This window comes from Pleurodeles waltl, chromosome 5, assembly GCF_031143425.1.
Source record: "Pleurodeles waltl isolate 20211129_DDA chromosome 5, aPleWal1.hap1.20221129, whole genome shotgun sequence".
NCBI classification, from domain to species: Eukaryota; Metazoa; Chordata; class Amphibia; order Caudata; family Salamandridae; genus Pleurodeles; species Pleurodeles waltl.
Genome location: NC_090444.1, coordinates 1,130,908,123 through 1,130,929,407, shown reverse-complemented (window position 1 = coordinate 1,130,929,407; position 21,285 = coordinate 1,130,908,123). Strand labels below are relative to the sequence as shown.

Genomic DNA, 21,285 nt, shown 5'->3' with positions numbered 1-21,285 from the left:
CAACAGATGGAGACGTTGGGCCCTCTGATGCGGACTCTTTGGGGACTGATGACACTGAACAAGACAAACACTCCCTGCCCGCTGTGACTCCACAGACTACAGACAACTTCGTCTAGGTGCTGTATCCTTTGCAGATACCCGTAGCTTAGGCCTTTGGACTAGATGATTGTCAGCCATGGCTAAGGGCTCGCCCCACCACACCTTCACACTACTGAGAAAGACACCCACCCTATTGTGCTGGGGAGGGGGTTTCCCACCTCCCCACCAACCTTACACACATCATACCCTCTATAAGCACTCAGTGGGATTCCCCCATATCTAACACTTCATCTTTAACTAAAGTCTCCTCAGGCAGCGCCACCACACAGAGGGGCCCAAAGTCCGCATGTGTAGCACGTTGCGCTAAGCCTTTTGCGCACGGTTGCTGAACAATAGCATTCACTCAGTTCACTCTCATGTGCCACATCCCCGAATACCAGTAGAGCATGATGAAGCTCCCCTGTTTGGGCACCGGGCCATTTTTGGCGTGTCCCCCAGTTTCCCATGTGTTGATGCATTGTTTGTTCCGTTTGGCTACCCTTACTCTATCCTCTATGGTGATGAGCAAACATAATCATTCTACAAAGTCTCAAGAAGCTGCTGGCTGACATCAGTGATAGGAACAAGTTCCCCATAGTAAGTCTCTCCCTGCCCCCTAACCACCCCTCCCCCCCAGAGCCCCTTTCTCCCAACATTAAAGTGATGCTGGACACGACCATTATGTTCTTTGAACTCAATGTCCGCGGCATGCACAGAGTGTGGAAACGCTATAAGGCTACTCTTACGCACAATGCCACAAAGCAAAGTGGTGTTCCTCCAAGAATTCCATACCACCACAGCAGATCTAACCCATCTATGCAAGCAATGGCGGGATACACTGCATGCCACAACATTCTCGGCTTACGCACGATGCGCACTGATGTGGGTACGACCTAGGATCTTCTTTCAGGAAATGGGTCCCGGTAGATAAAGAGGGCAGATATGTCTTACTGGAGGGCCGCCTTGACAGAAAGCCCATCCTCTTGGGAAGCATATATGCCCCTAATGAAGAACAATATCCCCTTTGTGGTAGGCTGTCAGCCCTACTTGCCCTAAAGACGCAACTACCCTGGCTTTTCAGTGGCAACTTCAACTGCGTCCTGGACAGGTTGCTTCCCCCCTTGCCGTGCTCCCCTCCCAGCCTGCAACATCCCACTTTAAGACTTGGGTACAATGTGTGGAGAGGCCAGAAACCGACAACTTGGCTCTGTTCCTTCCATTCCATTCCACATAACCTCTATGTATGCCTGTATTGGTTTCTTTGCACAGGCACCCTATTTATGCATTACACTGTGACTACCTGGGTAGGATAGTCTCAGATCACAATGCACACATAGTAGACCTAGAGTGGCTGCCACAGCGCGTCCTATAGCATTTTGGCACCTTCCCCAGGACCAATGGAGGCCCCCCTGTTCTGTGAAACCCAGACGACACACATACAACATTACTTTGCGGAAAACCTTTACTCTGCATTCACCAGGGCACTGGAGTGGGGCACCTTCAAGGTGGCTATTAGGGGCCTGTGCATACATGAGATAGTGGGGGTCATTAGAACATTAGAGCGGAACCTCGAAATGGAAACCTGCTGACCTTGGGAAATAGTTTCCGACTGTAGGAAGTTGGCTCTGTATATACTATCTTAAAGTGAGAGATAGAGTGCACAGAGTCGAAGGGTTCCCCTTAGAGGCTCATAGTGGCAAAATTAGAGAATACTAATGCTCTATTTTGTGGTAGAGTGGTCAAGCAGTAGGCTTATCAGAGAGTAGTGTTAAGCATTTGTTGTACACACACACATAGGCAATAAATGAGGAACACACACTCAAAGACTTAACTCCAGGCCAATAGTTTTTATATAGAAAAATATATTTTCTTAATTTATTTTAGAACCACAAGATTCAAGATTTGAGGTAAGTACATAAAATGCAAGGTAAGTATGGAACTTTGAATTAAAGCAGTAGTAAACACAAAGAGGTTAAAATGGCAATAAGCTATTTTAAAAGTGGACAGTGCAAAAATCAACAGTTCCTGGGGGAGGTAAGTTTTGTTATGTTTCTCAGGTAAGTAAAGCACTTACACAGTCAGTCTCCTGGGCATAGGCAGGCCACCCTTGGGGGTTCAAGGCAACCCCGAAGTCACCGCACCAGCAATACAGGGCGGGTCAGGTGCAGAGGTCAAAGGAGGGCCCAAAACACATAGGTGCTTATGGAGAACAGGGGTGCTCTGGTTCAGACCTTCTGGCAGGTAAGTACCTGCATTCTTGGGAAGCAGACTAGGGGGGGTTTGTAGAGCACTGGGGGGGGGGAGGGACACAAACAGGCACACAAAACACACCCTCAATGGCAGAGGGGCGGCCGGGTGCAGTGTGCTAAGTAGGCGTCGGGTTTGCTATAGGAAGCAATGGAGGGACTCGGGGGTCACTTAGGCAATGCAGGCAGGGCACAGGGGGGCTTTTCAGGCCAGCCACTGACTGGGCTAGGAAGAGGAACACCTGCTGGTCACTCCTGCACTGGAGGTTGGTTCCTTTCGTCCTGGGGGCTACGGGCGCAGTGCTTGGTCCAGACGTCGGGTTCCTTGTTACCAGGCAGTCGCGGTCAGGGGGAGCCTCTGGATCCTCTCTGCAGGCGTCGCTGTGGGGTGCAGGGGGGTCGACTCAGGTTACTCACGTTGTCGCAGTCGCCTGGGAGTCCTCTCTGCAGTGTTTGTTCTCTGGAGCTCGAGCCAGGGGCGTTGGCTGCAGAGCGAGAAGTATCACGCTTCCGGCGGGAATGAAGAGTTCTTTCAAAGTTGTTTTAAAGCTGCAAAAATGTTGCAGTTGGTGAACAGTGCCGCTGTTCTCTGGAGTTTCTTGGTCCTTCGGGTTCAGGGCAGTCCTCCAAGTCCTCAGAGGTCGCTGGTCCCTGTCCGATGCATCGCTGTGCAGGTTCTTTGAGTCTGGAGACAGGCCGGTATGACTGGGGCCACCTGCTTGCATGGCTGGTTAGACAAAATATAACCACAAGCCCGTTCCTAGAGTTCCAACTCCCCATAGGTGGAGTGATCTATACGCAGGAGGTGATCCTCCTAAAATTCCATACATACTACAAGTTTACAAAGCCGCCCCCCCAGCAGTACTGCATGCAGATATATCAGACTTCCTATCTGGAATACCACTCCCGCAGGTTCCCTTGGCAACTAAGATCGCCCTAGATACCCCGATAACTGCACAGGCAGTCCAAAGGACCTTGCACAAAACAAATCTCCAGGTCTAGATGGTCTCCCAGTAGAGTACTATTCAGCCCTTGCGGCCCAATTGGCCCTATGCTTGACCGAGATATGGGGTAGGCCTTATATGTGTGCAAACTTCCTACTTCGCTCCGGGAGTCAGCCCTGGTGTCAATTCCAAAACCCGACCGCATCTCTACCTTGCCAGGATCATACCACCCCATTGCCATCCACAGACTATAAGATCCTATGGAAGGTCCTAGAGAGCAGTTACTTGCAGATTGTCCCAGCACTTGTCCACTTGGACCAAAACAGTTTAGTCCCTGGGCGGAACACCTCCCAAAACATTTGCAGACTCTTTCATGTCCAGGTCCAGGAAATATACTCACATGCAGTTTGTCTAGTCCTGGACATAGTGAATGTGTTCAACAAATTTCCTGGGACTATCTTTTCCAGGTTCTACCACGGACGGGCGTTGGATCACGCCTATTACCATATATCTGACTTTTATACACGGAGCCTTTCTCACGGGTGCGGCTTGGTCCTCTGGTGTCCAACTCATTCCCGGTTGAGAGGGGCACCAGGCAAGGGTGCCTATTCTCTTCCTTACTCTTCACCCTTGCAAAGGAGCTGCTGGCAATCCATCTGCGTCATGAGGGACAGCACAGGGGCATCCCTCTCCAGGGCCGAGTGCATGCAGTTTCTCTATATGCGGACAACCTCATTGTGTACCTCAACAATGTGACTTCATCCCTGACACAACACACTCACATTTTCCACAGTCTCTGGCCTCTACATAAAGTGGACCAAGATAGTTGTCTAACCCTGTGCCCTGACCAACCACGTTGGGACATCTGCCTGGAGGAACGAGACTGCAATGGTGCCCTGCAGCAGTTCGGTACCTAGGAGAATGCCTTTACCATACCCTGTCTGATCTATACTAGGGCAACCTTCGCAGGGCGATTGCGGGCATCTGTTCTCAAATGTCCTTCTGACAATCCCTCCCTCTCGCCGACATCAGCAAGATAACCCTTGCAAAAATGATAGTTCTGCCACGGTTGTTATATTAGTTTGCTAATCTCCCTCTTATCTCCCCGCCCGCTCATTCTTTACAGAGTTGGACACTATCCTAGGCTTCTTCATCTGGGGCACACTATGCCACAGAGTTGCTCCAGGGACACTTCAGTGGCTAACAGGACAATGGGGTCTTGGGACACCTTCTCTTTGAGGCATTAATCCTGGCAGCAGAGTTGCAATGGCTGTCGCGCTGGACAGGAGGCCGCTATATGGGTGAAGCGTGCAAGAACCATGGTAAAATCACACCAGCCACACTGTGCAACCTCGTATTCCTCAGAGTCCTCCTCCCAACCCCATGGCCCTTACAAGTGTTGAACATCCCTCTGGTGGGGCTCTCCCATTTTCCTGGACATCATACCGCAATGTCCATAGCACGCTGGACGTCTAGCTCTCTCCACACTATCTGAGACCTTCATGCAGAAGGCCTCCTGATCTCCTTTGACCAACTGATGGCAGGCCACGGCTTACCAGCTGGACAATTCCTAACATGCAAGCAACTGTGCAACACAGTGGGTAAGCAGTGGACACAGAACAGACCATACATCCAGTCGTACATACCATGCTAACAATGGGCACTGGCAGACATCTCACACCTGGTAATATAGGGCTATATGTGAACTCTTTGACTGCCCCCCTCTCAACTCTGTCACCAGTGGGAGGAGGAAATCGGAAGGGACCTCTAAGACAAAGAGTGGACCACAGCATTGCAGCACCCACCTGAAATGCTAAATTTAAAAACATTCAGTTCTTTCTCCTACATGGCAGGGAGCCATGCGTAAGTGGGGAACAGCGGAAGAAGAGGCTCTCCGTGAGGAGGAGGCACGTAGCCACCGAGGGCACCCCATCTCTGGCAACCGTGCTACTATGATGCTCTCCCATTTCCATCAATGTGCCAGAGATGATGCAAAGCCACCACTACTCCCCTCTCCCACCCCTCACCCAGTACTCTGCAATATACCGCATGCCCCAGCCTCTCCCCCACCCACTCCCTGAAGGAACAGCTAATTTCCCATTGAGCCAACCACCCTACAGCAGACTCTTCACCACCACTGTGGTTACACAAGGACACGACTCTCACCACCTCCTCCATACTCATTCCATCCTGTTCTCTTATCATAGTTCCCCTATGTTAATGGGTCTCTTCAGTAGATGATATACCCCTGAGATAAGCGATTATAAGACCACCTTATATCATAGATATGTGTACTTTGCATTTTGCAATGTGTGCTCCTAAACACTATAATGGCCCTAGGCTATAAGCATTGTTATTATTCCTAACTGCCAATGTGAATTACGTTGACTTGACTCTATTGTAAGTTTGTCATTAAAAAATAATAATAATAAAGACATAGGGGGTCATTACGACCCTGGCGGCCGGCGGTAAGGTGGCGGTAACACCGCCAACAGGCTGGCGGTGTTTCGCCAGCAATTATGACTGTGGCGGAATTGCCACGGCCATACCGCCGGCCCCTCCAATATCCCGCCAGGATTCCGCCTGGCGGTCATAATCCCCAGGGCAGCGGTGCAAGCACCGCTGCCCTGGGGATTATGAGTCCCCGACCGCCAGCCTGTCCGTGGCGGTAAACACCGCCATTGAAAGGCTGACGGTAAGGGGACTTGGGGTGCCCCTGCACTGCCCATGCACTTGGCATGGGCAGTGCAGGGGCCCCCAGGCCTAGCCCCGTCGCGCATTTCACTGCCTGAATTTCGGGCAGTGAAATGCGCGATGGGTGCTACTGCACCCGCTGCACATCAGCATTGCCGCCGGCTCTATTACGAGCCGGCAGCAATGTTGATGTGACATTTCCGCTGGGCCAGCGGACGGTAACACTGTTACCGTGCGCTGGCCCAGCAGAAATGTCATAATAGGGAGCCAGGAATACCGCCGGCAATGGCGGTATTCTGTCTCCCGCGGCCTCTGCGGTCTTTTTGCAAGACCGCCGAGGTCGTAATGACCCCCATAGTGGCTTGGTATGAACTTAAAACTAAGAAAAGACAGACCGTATATGAAAACCAGTGTACAGAGCTATTTAGGCCACCTTTCAGGGCAATGAGTGCTGAAGCACTGAAAAAGCACTGCAAGTTGACAATTGAAAAAAAACAGGAATCAAACATGCTCTGATAGGTACTACATAGTAATCAAGACCCAGGCAACGCTAAAGAAATAACTGCTGCTGGGATTGTGGCTGCAACACTGAAAATAAGAACATTTCTTAGCTTCCTAAATTCCAAGGTATCCCTACTGTCAAACTGAGATTACCTACATCCACAGTTAATATGAGGGCTATGCTTATACTCTTCTCTTGCATCCGATCTTTCTTGCAGGATTCCTTTTTGACACAGAGTTTCAGTTGCATAGGGGTTCTATCTATATTGATGTAGCTTGTGGGCCCCCTCTACCCCCTTCAGTGACACAAGCTCCCACTCTCTCTACAACTTGGTTAACTTACAGCTGCGGCCACCGCAAATCTCAAAGAAAAGTGTGGGGGAGAAATAAAATAATAATAATTAGAAAAAACCTTATCTGTGCGGCTGACATGTACACTTACATGCACTCCTCCTTCTCCTGCCCCTCCCTGCACATGCTTGCTAAGCCAGCAGCTGAAAAATAAAACAATAGTAAAATATTGTTTTAATTTTTAGCTGCTGAGGGGGGCAACACTCCTTCGCCACTGCAGATGAGCCCTCCCTGTTAGCTTCCCTGGTCGTTAAGCTAGGCAACATGTAATCTCAGCAGTTGTTGTGACAAAAATATCAAATAAAGTTTGACAAACTTGCCTGAAAAAAAGGCGATAAGTCGGCAGTGAGAAATCTGCTGATTTGGGGTGAGGTGTATACACAGAAATTTACATATTTCTTGGATTTTGGTTTTAGTCTTTTCAATGTTTGAGGATTGCAGGAAAAGAGTAACTTCTGTGAAATCTTAAGTGTAAGGTGACAAATTATATTTTTCTCTGTAAACTAGCCCAATAAATTGTGTCAGGATGATCTATTATGTTTTCAATTCCTTTGGTCTATTTTCAAAAACGGTTGTATTATTGTTTTGTAGTTGTCAATGTTTGAAGGTTCTCTGATAAAGGCATGCCCACTGTATGAGTCCATGCTTTCTGTTTTAGGTCTGGTCTGACAGCGCAGCTGTTGCCAGATGCAATGGGATGAGCCTACAAGAAACAGCTTTCCAGAGTACTACAGAAAGGCTTTGGCCCTGCCCACATGATGGTTGCCAGGAGTACGTTTTGATTGGGTGGAAGCTGTATGCTGCCACAGAAAAAAGTGGCCCCCACACCACACACACAGCTGTGATTATTTTGTTTATTTAGGCAGTTACCTGGGACAGCAGCAGTATTGCTGCCCGAGATTGAACTTTCAGCATCACACACGACATGCCATTAATGTGCCTTAGACAACCAGTTCATTTATGGGGCTTGTTTTTGTTTTCTAGCAGAATAGATGGCAGGAGGGCATGCATGAGTAATGTATTCCAATCCCAGCACCTACCTATTCCATCATTAACTTGAGACGTCAGAGTGCAGTTTTGTGTTTGACAGCAGTATAGGATACCCAGGGTTACATTAATCTGTATGGATTTTTAGGTTTGGCTTGGCAGTGCAAAGGTCACCAGACCTCATGTGATCAACAAAAAAGAGCTTTCAGAGTACCACTGCGAAAAGGCTTATGCTCCACTCATATGTTGCTTCTCCACGAGGACAGGACTAACAAAACTGCTTGATACAGCAGGACCAAGTTAGTTTTGGTGCCAAGCTGATCGATGATCATGGCTCTAGGCTTTATTGGATTATTATGACATTTGTGATAAGGGCACTAGGCCTGACATATGTATTGTGAAACGCATATAGCATATTTAAAGTCAATTACCATTTAAGTGTGGATTGTTATTATTACTCTATATAAAGCCTACAGGCAGGTATTTTGTTTCATGGAAGCTCATAGATTAGCGTAGTAAGAATTGGGCTTGGTTTTGCTTACCCTGTGTGACAACCTGTGGATATAGAAGGTTTTCTCTGGAAAAGACAGCATTTTGCTTAGCCAACAGTAGTTCTGCAAACCTTTCTATTTAAAATTTTATGACTGTGTGTCTGATGGTTGACTTAAAGCTTAAATTCCAAATTGTAGGTCTGTGCTGGCTATAATGGCAAGCTAGAGGCCTCATGACACAGTGGGAAACATTATGCTTGATGCCATAATTGTAATATACACATTATGAAGTGCTGGGACAAAGACAGTTAGTTGGTCTAGCTCATTAATTGTAAAAAGCATTGGATAAAGCCAGTAAGCCATTAACACCTGGATGTTTTCACATTTTGTTACAGGCTACAGGCAAGTACTTTGTTACATCTAAACCCACATATTACTATAGTAGGCAAGGGTTTTGGTGTTGGCCACCTTCAGTGGTTTTCACTCTGATGATTCTTGTTAGGCCCTGTTAAGATGTTTTTTTTATTGTTTTGAAAGTTGTATTTCTGTACATATTTGCAATTTTATAATTGGTAAAAGTCATACCAGAGTTAAAACGTTTGATCTGTTTATTGTGAAATGTTATGACAAAGCCAAAAGGCCTGGCCTACCTATTGTGAAAAGCATGTCTTGAAGACAACCGGATTTTAAGAATGGACTGTTATTATAGTGACTTAAACTCTTTAAAGCGGTATACTGTTGCATAGAATTTCACAGATTACAGTAGTAGGTAAGGGTTTTGGTGTTGGCGATCCACCCAAACAAACTGTGAGGATTGAAGATGTGCACTACAATAATCCTTGTCAGGCTTTTAGGAGAAATTATATTTTGACAACTGTCATTTTGTATACAATTGTACTTTTTTGACTAATGCCCAAAGGTTGCCTTGTGGAAAGCTTGCGCTCAGTACCAAAGGGCTTGAGTTGGTTAAGACGACATACAATAAAGACAACAGGAGGTTAAAAGTGGATTGTTATTACACTGTGCTAAAGCCCATAGGCAGGTGTTTTGTTAAATAGAATCTGGCAGATTTCTGTTGGAGGCAATGGTTTTGGTGTTGGTAATCCATTTAAACTAGGGTAGCCATTACTGGGGTCTTTTAGTTTTGATAAATGCATTTTACACATATTTAATAATGTTACTATGGTATATCTGATGGTTGTCTTGTGTGAAGGCTTATGACCAACACCGTAGGACTGGTAATGGTGACAAGGCGAGGATAAAAGTTATGAGCCTGATAATTTTTGTTTTATTGCATTTTCAACATACAGTTTCACAGAATGCAGTGCAGGCCAGGTGCAATATAGTTTGTCATGCAGAGTTTACTGATATAACCAGTAGCCTGGAAACAAAGCACATAGTTTACAGTGTAGGAGATACATTTTAACCATGGTACATCAGGCTGCTATCAGAAATGTGGTGGTATTATTTGCATCATTAACCATATGAGCAGCGCCACCTATTTGTGACCAACATCTAGGCAGCGGGTCAGAGGAAGCAGTGTGATAGGTGATGGTACACTCTAATGGAGCTAGGCGCTTTCTGCATAAATTGACAGTTGGGTCTGTTTAACAGTAGGGTCTGCTGGTCTCTCAGGTGTTAGAGAGTAGGAGTCTCCCTAAGAGGTGTCTGCTGCATTCCTAGCTAAATAGGTGCGTAAGGGGCCCCATATATCTCTGAGACAGGATGTGAAGGTTTGTAGGTCAGCATATACTTTGCAGCTCATATTGCAGAAGACCAAGTCTGCTAACCAGTCTTGCACACGGGATGAGTGAGTAATTACCCAGTGCTCGGCACTTCTCCTGTGGACTAGTAGCAGTGTCAGGGCAGCAACCCTGAGTATCCTTGGTGGTATGTCTTTGACACAGTTCCGGAGGGCCACACAATGTTGGGGTGGCAACCCAAGATCCAGTATGTCTGACATTGTGGTTGGCACCTCTCTTCGAATGCCTGTGCAGGGGGAAATTACCATGCCAGGTGAATAAAAATCTGCATAGCCATGACCGCATCCGGGGCAATTGTATGCCCTTGTGTTGTCTCTCTTAGCTCATTTAGCAGGGGTGGAATAGGCACAGTGTAAGAAATTAAAGTGCAAGAGCTTATGCCGATTATTTAAGATGACAAGCTTGGTCTGCGTGCAGCAAAAGCATCACTGAGTCTGTATAATAGTAGTACCAATATCTTGCTCTCAAGCGCATCTGACAAGGTCTGTGTGAGGTGACTTGAGTGATCTACAAGTCAGATATAGGTGGATACACATCAGGTTGGGTCTGTGGACCGTGTTACTGCTGTTGGTGGGGAAAAGTCTGCTGGCTCCTCTGGAAAACCAGGGAGGTACCCCAAAGCTGTACACCTGTCTGTTGCTCAATCCATGCATCCTCCAACGCTGTAAGGTGTTGCAAACCAGTGTTTCCGCGGTCAAGGGAATAGGGGATTATGTGTCAATGGCAGAGCTGGAGAGTAAGGGAAATGGGTGACCTAGTTTCTGGGATAGCCGCCTCCACACCCAGCTTATCGTGGCAACTCTTTTTATTTCCCTGTGGTCTACATGTATGCATTTTGGGAGATGCATGCTGAGGAGCGTGCCATCTAGCTGGGTGCGCTTGGGTTTGATGAATGGGGGTTGAGCATCCGGAAGCAATCAGTGCCGTGCATGTTGGACCTGTGCTTCTAGATATTAAAATTCGAAGACGGGTACATTTCCAGTCCTCCTGTCTCGAAAGCGAGTACAAGAATGTTCCAACTAATTATAAGTTGTTTACCAGCCCACATCAATTTTAGCAATGAACTCCTGAGTGTTTGGAAGAAGGTTTGTGTCAGTGGGATTGGTATGTTCATACAAAGGTAGAGAAAGTTTGGGAGCACTCCCATTTTCTGGACGGCAATCCTACCTGCAATGGAAAGAGGTGGCTTAATTCAGAAGTCAATCCAGTTCCACAGCCTTTCCATGATCTGGCCACAATTGAGGCAAACAGATGTCTCTCTCCCCCTGTGAAGCACCACACTCAGGTATTTCACCAAGTTCATCATCCATTGGACCGGGACTTCCAGGTCCACCTATGAGGCAGAGTCAGTAAGAGAAAGTATTTTGAATTTGGACCAGTTGATGGATTTCCCAGCTATCGTAACAGAAAGTTTCCATTCTATTACGGACTCACAGGTGAGGATTATGCTATCCTTTCTTCATTTTATTGAATAGCAGCCATTTCACAACTTCACCAATACAAACTACTATGCCCATGGAAAATTGTGAATGAAGTAAAAAGAACAATAACATCCAGTGGTTTAACAGTTCCATGCATCAGCCAATCTGCTATCAACAGTCCATAATGTGGTCCATCATTGGTGTCCCCTTGGCCCCTCTTGTCGCGCAAGTCACACTGGTGCTCTGTCCTCACACGTCCTATTACCCATCTCCGTTCCTATAAAAAAAAGGACAATTTTAGCAGACTACTGTGATTAGTGTTAACAACCTGCAGAAAAAAAACAGGTATATCCACAGAACAGCAAATGTATGAGATATTCTTGTAATAAACATAACTGAGCATAATAACCTCGATACTTACTAGTCACTGGGGGAGGGTTGTTCATATATTAACTGCCAGGGTGGGATAATCTTTGCCTCCGAGTCCTTAATAGAATTGAAACTTTCTGTTATGATAGCTAGAAAAAATGTCATTCTGTGTCAGGACCAGAGGCAAGGATTATGCTAGTTCAAAGCTTGCTCACCACCAGATCAGCCATATTGAATGCCGGCTTAAATGTAGAGCCCAAAGACCAGTCTGTCACGTTCTTGATGCCCTCCAAGCGGGTACCCAAACTGAACACCTTTGAGGCCATGGCTCCATGCGCAGAACATGCACCAAAGAGAGACAGGTCAATACCAGCCTCAATGAATCACCCATCGCACCCAACGAGCAATGGTGGGGGAAGACACCGCCTTATGTGGTTTCCACAGACAATGAGGAGCGGACGTTCACCCGGAGGGTGAAATTCCGCAGACATCTACTTGTATGCCTTGAGGCATTGCTCCACACACAGCTTTGGGAAGTCTGGAAAGGCAGGGTATTAAATAACTCAAGTATTACACTTCGTCCTCCTACTTACCATGAAGCATACTCCGGAAGGAGAAAAAGTCCTGCTTGAGATATCCAAGGCATGCACAGCTGAGACCCTCCTACAGGATACCAGGCAGAGTAGCATAGCCAGCATAGCTGACAGTTTGCTTGTGGACAAGAAGCGGTTGGGTTACCAGGACAAAAACAAGTTAAGCACTTGGTTTACATCACAAGGTGCTGAATAGTGAGGTTCTGGGGGAAGGGATAGTCGGATCCCCCGAAGGAGATAGCACACAAATAGGTGTTACCCCAGCGAGAGCTCTCCACCAGAACATGTACTGCCGAAATAGCCAAACAGTAGGTATTGAGAGAGTGATATGCCAGTCCACCATCACCAAGCTAGCCAGGAAGTTAAGGACAAGAACTACACCAGCACCCATGGGATTGAGAGCCCATCACAAACACCAACAGGTCCACCGAATCCAGGCTGATCTATACTGCTAAATTGGACTGTCGGCCCAGGCTTTAGACAGGAAGTCCTCAGCTTGGTTCGAAAGGCCCGGGACCAACTATCGTCTCCTGTAATCCGCCACACCATTAGCGAAAGTAATCCCTCTAGAACCATCTGATGAGGAATCTGGTCTGGACTGAGGAGAAGCGACAGAAACCAGGGGAGACGTATTGGAGAAGCCAGAAGAACCGGAAACCAAACTTCAGACTTCCAGATTAGGGTGACCATCACCAGATTGGCCTCCTGGTGCCGGAGCTGAGCGGATGCTCGTGTGATCACAGCGAAGGGGGGAAAAGCATTTCCAGTTCCCAGACTCCAATCTTGGAGAAAATCATTGTGACACAGCCAATGGCTCCAGCCTCCAGGTGGAAAACCTGGGCAGCTAGTGGTCGAACCTGGATGCAAACAGGTGTACTGAGAACAGTCCCCACTAACCTGGAGATCCGAAAAAACCTCCAGGTGGAGCTTCCACAGGCTGTAATCCTGGAAATGTTGGGATTGATAACCCACTTGGTTCTCCTGACCAAAGAGATACTCCACTGTGACTGAGATCTGACAGTCCAGGAAATACTGCCAGAAACTGGTCACGAGATCAGAGAGAGTCTTGGATCGAGTACATTCCAAATGACTGATATAGCAGACCACCAAGAAGTTGTCCATTATCAGGAGTCCTCACAACTGAATTAAGTCCTTGGTCCAGCACCGGACTGCTAAGGAGCAGGCTAAAAGCTCCAGACAGTTTATATGTAATTTTTGTTTGTTCAGAGACCACAAGCCTCCGGTGACCAAATCTCCACACCGCATGCCCAATCCTGACCTGCTGGCATCCAATTCTATGACTTGATCTGTGGCAGAGACAAAAATCCCTCCCCCATTTCAGGCTTCCATATGAGAAAGCCACCTACGGATTTCTTACTGCGCTTCTTCTGAAAGAGTGACCATTTGAGAGTATGTGACGCCCTTGCACAGATGGGCGGCCTTCAGGTGCTGTAAGCCCGATAGTTGAGAGGACCTGGAAAGACGGCTTGGATGAAGGATGAGAGAAGACCTATCAGACGAGCCACCTACAGTAACAAGACCCACTGCCTGGCCAAAGTGTGTCGCAACTTGTGACGGATCTTCGTCACCTTCAGAGACAGAAGACTCCCATCACAGATCCTGCTGTGTTGGGATCAACAAGGACTTGCTCTTGTTTATGACAAACCTGAGTCGTTGCAGAAGATCGACCGCCATTTGCAGTTGGAGAGACAGCTTCTGAGGGCACTGGGCCAGGAGGAGCATGCTGTTGAGATATACAATCAGGTGTACCCCTTGCATCCTGAGGTATTCCACGACTGGTTTGAGAACCTTCATGATGCACCAAGGTACAGAGGAGAGCCCGAAGGGCAGAGTGGAAAATTTTAGTCTGCTGCTGCCAGATGAATTGGAGAAACCGCCTGTGGGGTGGAAAAATTGGAATAGACAGGTAAGCATCTTTCAGGTTGAGACGCAGCAACCAATCGAGCAGGTACAAGACATCGCAAAGGAGGCGGATCCTCTCCATTCTGAAATGTCGATATGCCAGCCATTGGTTGAATTCACATCAGTTGATGACTGGTCATTAGGATTGTTGATGAAGGCACAGGGGTGCGTAACCGTGGGAGATAGAGCGCCCTTGGCATGCAATGCGGAGACCTCCGCATCCACGAGCCCGTCCTTGTGGGAAGAAAAATGAATGGGCACGGGTGCGAGTCATTTCTGAAGGAGCAGTAAAACTCCATTTGAAAGCCCTGGATCATTTGCAGGACCCACGCATCCCTTGTGATTGATTCCAAGGCCTGGGAAAATTTGCCAGACGGCCCCCTACTTTTAGAAAGTAAGAAGGGAGAACACTCACCAGAAATGGTCTGCTCCTCTGCCACTTTCACCTCAGAAGTGCCGGCCTCTTGTTGGGTAGAAGTTGGCAAAGCAACTTTGATCCCGGTATTGGTCTTGCATGGAAACTTGCCCTTGAAAAGGGTAGTGTGTGTGCCCGGCCAGTCTAGCGGCCCCTGCAACCCAAGCTGTAAACACTCTTTTCATGGAGGTTTGGGACTTGTTTAATGAAATGAATGTGTTCATGAATATTCCCAACTCCTTAATAAAAGGTTCCACAAATAGTACCCCTTGTGCTACTGCCCTGCCTCAGAATATGCCAGGTCCCAAAGCTTCAGGTCCACCTTTACTAGCAAAGAGTGACGGCGATAATGCGCAGTTTGCGTTGCAGAGAAACCCAACCAGACAGATCTTCTGGGAAATTAAGGAGCCCGCAGACTTGGCATCCTCAGCCATGTCCAATATCTTTGTCAAGAAGTCAAGGACATCCAGGAGTTTGTCCAGCCACACCCGGCAGGACCTATCTATACAATTCTTTGGGTCCCTCATGAATCTTTAGAGAAAGGTGGTCATCCTAAGGTCCAACTAAGGTGTGAGGGCTACCTTACCACCCAGGGAAGGGTATTCCGGCCTGAGGCAGTTTTGGACTCCTTTTCTATTGGTTTCCGGATGCGACCCACCACATAATTTGCCAACTTTTCAGACAGGGCCCATACAGAAGACGGGATAAAGTATGCCATCAGGGTCCAACATGTCGTACCCCTCAACCACACTATTGGGAGGAGGAGGATGGGATGAGGGGAACCAAGGCCTTGGGGGCCGACATCATCATTGGGATCCCTGTGTGAGTCCTCACCACGTTGGTCAGAGGGAAATCCAAGGGAGTGGCTCTGTTAACAACCCAGCCGGGTCCCAGGTAGAAGAAGGGCAGGTCTGGGCCAGAAAGGCCTCTTTAAGTCAGGCAAAAGCGTCATTGTCACCCCCTGCTTCGTGGTGGCGCTTTGCCAGGGTTGCGTCAGCTCTGGGTGGCTGGGATTCCCCTGGGGATACCAGGCTTGCCGTTAGGGCCGGTTGGCATCCCGCAGCCTATGCACACTTGTGCGCAATCTGTTGAGAGAGTTGTTCCTCTAAGGGACCCATGGCATCAGACACAGCCCTGTATATCAATGCACCCACCACATCATAAAACCAATCATCCCACAGAAGGTGTGCTAGAGGGTCACCTCCCTCTGAGTGTTGTTGGCAACCTCCATTTAGAAGGCCTAAAGGCACAGAAAAGCCCCAAAAAAGCCACAATGTGCATTACTCTGGCGCTAGCGCAACATGGCCACAGAATAGTGAGCAGGCAGAGCACTGCAGGATCTGTTGTGGGCTGGTAAGTAAAACAATTATAGTGTATGCACCCAGCACTATGTGAAAGAGAGAGGTGGTCCCAAGATATTTCACAGGCCTAAGCCCTTCAATTATGGGGCTGGGTTACAGCCAAGTTAAAGGTGTGGGCAAAGCCTCGCTGCTGGTGGGTCTGAGCCCGGGAACACTACACACCTAGTGCACAACTGTATGGGGTTCCTGCCTGGAAGTGTGTCCCCAAGCGCCCAACAAGCCCTGTCAAAATAGTTACAGACCCCTTTTTGGGGTGTAGGAATGAATCACATTCGGTACGGACCCCACAGCGCGTCAGAAATAATTAATAAGGCCCATCCAGGCAGTACAGACCCCACAGGTATGGGCCTCACTCTCCAGGCGGCAAAGGCTCCATGGCTGTCAGTGCACAGCTTCGATCCCACTGTGAAGGGAATTCGAAGTCACCCGCCGCAGTCTAATGAATGTGCCAACCCTAGCGCCACCTAGCAGTGGGAGGTCCACATCACGTCATGAGCTGCACCAAGTTGAAATGTCCGCGAAGGAGCTAAAGTGTTCCCCCAGCCGGAAGTAATACAGGCAGCAATCGCACACCGACATCATGCAGTAAGCGCTATGACAACAATTGATTACAACAATATGCAACCTGACAATGACAGGAGTAAAAATTAAGGGTTAACCTATCTCAGCTGCGAGCAGCGAAAAAAAGAGGCTGAGGAGACACAGATGATGGACTATATTATGGACTGTTCATAGCTGATTGGCTGATGCATGGAACTGTTTTACCATTGGATGTTATTGTTCTTTTTACTTTATTCCCAATGCTTCATGGGAGTGGCAGTTTGTACTGGTGAAGTTGTGAAATGGCTGCTATTCAAAAAAGAACGGATAGCATAATCCTCGCCTCGATCCTATCAAAATCCGGAGCATCCCCCCAAAGCGAATTATTTCTTGGACTACAGGGCCTATTTGCTCTGCTGGGGTTTTGACAAATAGTAAAATGTCATTTGCATACATGGATAACAGGAGGCGGCCAGTGGAGAAGATGAGTCCTCAATGAACATGTCTCTCCAGTAAGATCATTGCCAGGACAAACATTAAAGGGGAGAGTGGGCACCCTGTCTAGTACCCCAATATATAGGAAAGGGGTCTGATGTGAGGTCACTGACCTATACCCTAGCCACAGGCTGTATATATAGCAGCTGGATTAGTCTGGTAAAGCCTTGTGGCATTCCAACCTCCGGCAGCACCTCCATGAGGAAGGGCCATTCCGGCAAATCAAAATGCTTTTTCAGCATCCAGAAGTACCACTGCAGCCTCCAGTGTGGGGTTTAGTTGGTTGAGAACCGCAAAGACCATGCAAATGTTTAAGGCTGTTCCATTAAAACTGATAACTTAGCGGCAATAACTTTGGCAAGTATTTTGTCTACATTAATTAAGAACAATGGTCTGTATGAGGAACATGCAGTGGGATCGCTGTTGGGTTTGGGCAGCAGGGTAATAACCCTTTCCCAAAAGGATGGCGATAAGATCCGTTTGTTAAATGCCTCCACATAGATCTGAAGTAAGTGGGGGAGCCAGTACATATCAGTAGGTTTTATAAAATTCTCCAGTGAGGCCGTCACTGCCCAAGGCTTCATGGCCTGGCAGACTATCAATGGCAACCAGGATCTCTTCTTTAGTGATAGGGCAGGCCAGGAGCTGACCGGGAGTGTCATACCATTACTATGTCATCGAGATAGGTGCGGATGGTGGACTCAGACTTCATCAAATTTGAAGAGTATAGTTGGCTGTAATAGTGAACAAATTCAAGGGTGATAACTTCATTAGTGGTTAGTGTCACCCCAGTTGATGTGTATAACTGCGGTATTTCATTTTTGTGTTTATCCCCCCTGAGGGGTGATGCCAGTCTCCTCCCAGGTCGTTCTTCCTCTCCATAGCGCCTGGCTTGGGCCTACCTGCCGAGATATTTTATTTATTTATATAGGTCTCTATATTTGTGGAGTAAGTGATGGCTGTCCAGGAGGTTAGATACCTGGTCCATCTGCAGTGGCATCATCCAGTCGCTTTACGGTGTGCTCCATCTTCTCTGACACCGAATGTCTTTTAGTACCCTTGCCCGTTTGGCTATGGTGATGCCCCAGAAGTAGGCTTTGAATGCAGCTCAAAGGGTTGCTGGAGACAATCCTGAACCCTCATTGAGTTGGAAATACTCGAGGATCGCTTCCCACACTTCAGAGCGAAAGACTGCACCATGCAGTGCATCACTCGGGAAACGCCAGTATGGCCAGGTCCTCGAATGTATAAGGGCTAGCATGTCAGTAACCCATGGAGAAGCAGTTCTAGAGATGACCCAATCTATAAGTGACAATGTCCCATGCAGAGCAGAGTAAAAGATGTACTCTCGTCGGTTTCCGTGACAGACATGTCAGATGTCCATAAGGCCATACCTAGCCAAGGTGTCTAGCAGTATTCCCAAAGAATGGGGCTTTGGAGCGCTTCTAGGGCCCAAATAGACAGATGCAGGTCCCCTTCCCCTAGGATGACACTCACCAGGGTTTGCATGAGGGTTGACAGCGGGTCACAGAAAAAAGCGGAAGTGTCAATGTTAGGCGCATAGGTATTGATTATGGCTAAACTATTGTCCTTTTTGTAACCAAATAAGATAATGGAAGTTGACCCCCTTGTGGACCAATATGCAGACACCCCTTGTGTAAGAGCTATAGGAAGCGAAGTACCTACGATTTTCTCATCTTGCTGCATACATAGTGATCCCAGCAGGAGGGAACTGTGTTTCTTGTAGACAGGCCACATCTGCTCTATGTCGGTCCAGGTAGGTTAAAATGTGCTTACCCTTACAGGGTTTATTGATGCTCTGTACATTTCATGTTATGAAGAGCAGCAGTTTAGTGGAGTTAGGTGACATGTGTCTTAGAGTGAAAAATGTATCCTGACATCAGTGTGTAATACGAAAAATGGTAAGGAGTCGCATAAATCCAAAAAATTATAGTCCGCATTATGAAGATGAAAGCATGTTCCCTGTTGCCCCCCCACCAACCAACTTTCAGTGGAGTACTCCCCCAATTTCCTGAAAGTAGGGGCTATGGTGGTACACACCATGGGTAGCGGAAACACTTTGTGATCCTTTCCCACCAGTGAAACAGCACTATTAACTACACATAAGCTCCGAGCAGCAGAGGGCCAAGAACAATATACGATAGGGGATTCGAGCCAGGGAGACGCACATTGCCCAGATATGGAAGTCAGTAGCAACTGGTCAAGCCAGACTACAGCGCCACCCAACATAGGCCATTAGATAGTTGCTCATTCTGCCACATCATGAGAAGGCTGACACTCTAAGCAGTGCGGGGACCTCTCCAGCTTGAATTGTTTCTTATGAAATAATGAGGCCTCCGTAGGATTGTTGAAAACATGGGATTTCTCTCCCATGTCAATTTTCAGACACGCTGGATATAATATCACAAACTTCACGTAGCAACTTCTTAATGTCTGCACATTTCTTCCAGGCCTCACAGACTGGGTGTAATCAAGGAAGATAGATGTGTTGATCTCTGCTAGTGTAGAGCACCTTGCTTCCAGACCAGGCGCAGGGTGGCATAACAATTGCAAAAATAATGTAGGCAGGCAATTTGGGGCCTCAGTGTGTCTGGGGGAGCGGGGGCACTGTGGCCCCAAGGACCTGAAGGCTCTCTCCACCAGGAAGACCTCTAAGAAACTGAACCTCCCAAAGAGTTCTGAAAGCAAGTTTTGAACAAAGGCATCAGGTCTCCCCATGTGTGTGGTTTCAGCCACCCCAGCAATTCGGATATTGTTGCGCCGTGTCCTGGTCTCCAAATCTTCAGTCTTAGCTTGTCGTAACCAGGTGCCTATCTATTTTGGTTACCTGGTTGATTGGGGTGGCAGCATCATCCTTGAGGTTTGATATGCGCTGCTCTGCCCCATGTAATCTGGCATTGTGCTTATCCAGTTGCTTCATGATCCTGTCCAACCTAGTGGATGCAGAATTAATCTTGGTGTCAATCAACTGGAGGCCTGCTTTGAGTTCCAGTACTATGGCATCGTGCCAGAGTGTGTCTCACCAGATACATTGAGCGCCAGGCTCTCCTCCGCGTTCAGCAGCGATAGGGCCTGTCTGGACAATCTGCGGAAATCAAACTGCAGCTTACTTTGCCTCTAACCTCCCTTCACAATGATGACAGTTGTGTGGGGTAATGCCCTAAAGGCTTCTGTGGTGGGCAGCCTACCTCCCTACACTCAGTAATCCTCCCTCAATGAAGACGAGCTTGGCCGCAAGGGACTGCGATAAGTCAGTGAAAGTTCAGGGAGGAAGGTCTCCTGCGAGGAGAAGCGGCGAACAGCACAACGGCAATTTCATCAAGCTCAGGGACTACTTGCATATCAGGCAGATGCCCACCCCCTCCATGTCTCTGGGGCCCAGATTATTCAAAGGCCCAATCATGCATAGGCCTGAGAGGGCCCATGAAGCATCATCAAGGCCCCGCCCGATCAAGGCACATTTTCCGCAGGGTGGCAGTTCGTCTTCAGTCCCCAGTTTTGGCAGGGGACCCACTGGTTTGCCCTCCAGCTTGCCAGTAGCTCCTGTCTCTGTCTGGCATCCGAGGCTGCCTTCAGTGTCAGCAAGGCCCAGATATGGCTCCACCTAGTTCACAAATTGATTCAGCTAGCAACAGGTCCAGCAACACCAGCACCCGCACTGGTCAATTGGGGCTCGGCATTCCCCCCCAGTCTCGACATAGCCCCCACTGCAGTGAGGATTGGTGGTGCAGATCACAGAGCTCCGCCTTACATAGCCATCTCGGTTGCTGGCGCAGCCATGCCCAATAGGCCTGCCTGTTTACAATGAAAAGTTAAGATAAAGACAGTAGGCCTGGCATTTTGATTATAAAAAACATATTTTAAAGTCAAATTTTAAGGGCAGATTGTTATTACTATGTGTTAAAGCCTATAGATAGATATTACGTTACATAGAATTTTACAGATTACCTTAGTATTGAAGGGGTTTACTGCTGGTTACCACCTCTCTCAGAGTACGAGTATAGTTGATTTGCACTGTCAGAATCCTTGTTAGGCCCTCTTAGGACAGATGGTATTTTGCTTTGCCAACAGTTTTTTTGCATACTAGATAAT

At 47.8% G+C, this 21,285-nt stretch overlaps 1 protein-coding gene across 1 annotated transcript in view; it reads right to left on the bottom strand.

Annotated features, from left to right (window-relative positions):
• Positions 1 to 11,634: 11,634 nt before the first annotated feature.
• Positions 11,635 to 21,285, bottom strand: part of LOC138296308 (zinc finger protein 154-like) — a 298,559-nt gene continuing 288,908 nt past the window's right edge. Inside the window, exon 8 of the mRNA XM_069235325.1 lies at positions 11,635 to 11,753. The gene's annotated coding sequence lies outside the window, so the exon portion shown is untranslated. The remainder of the gene's footprint in view (positions 11,754 to 21,285) is intronic.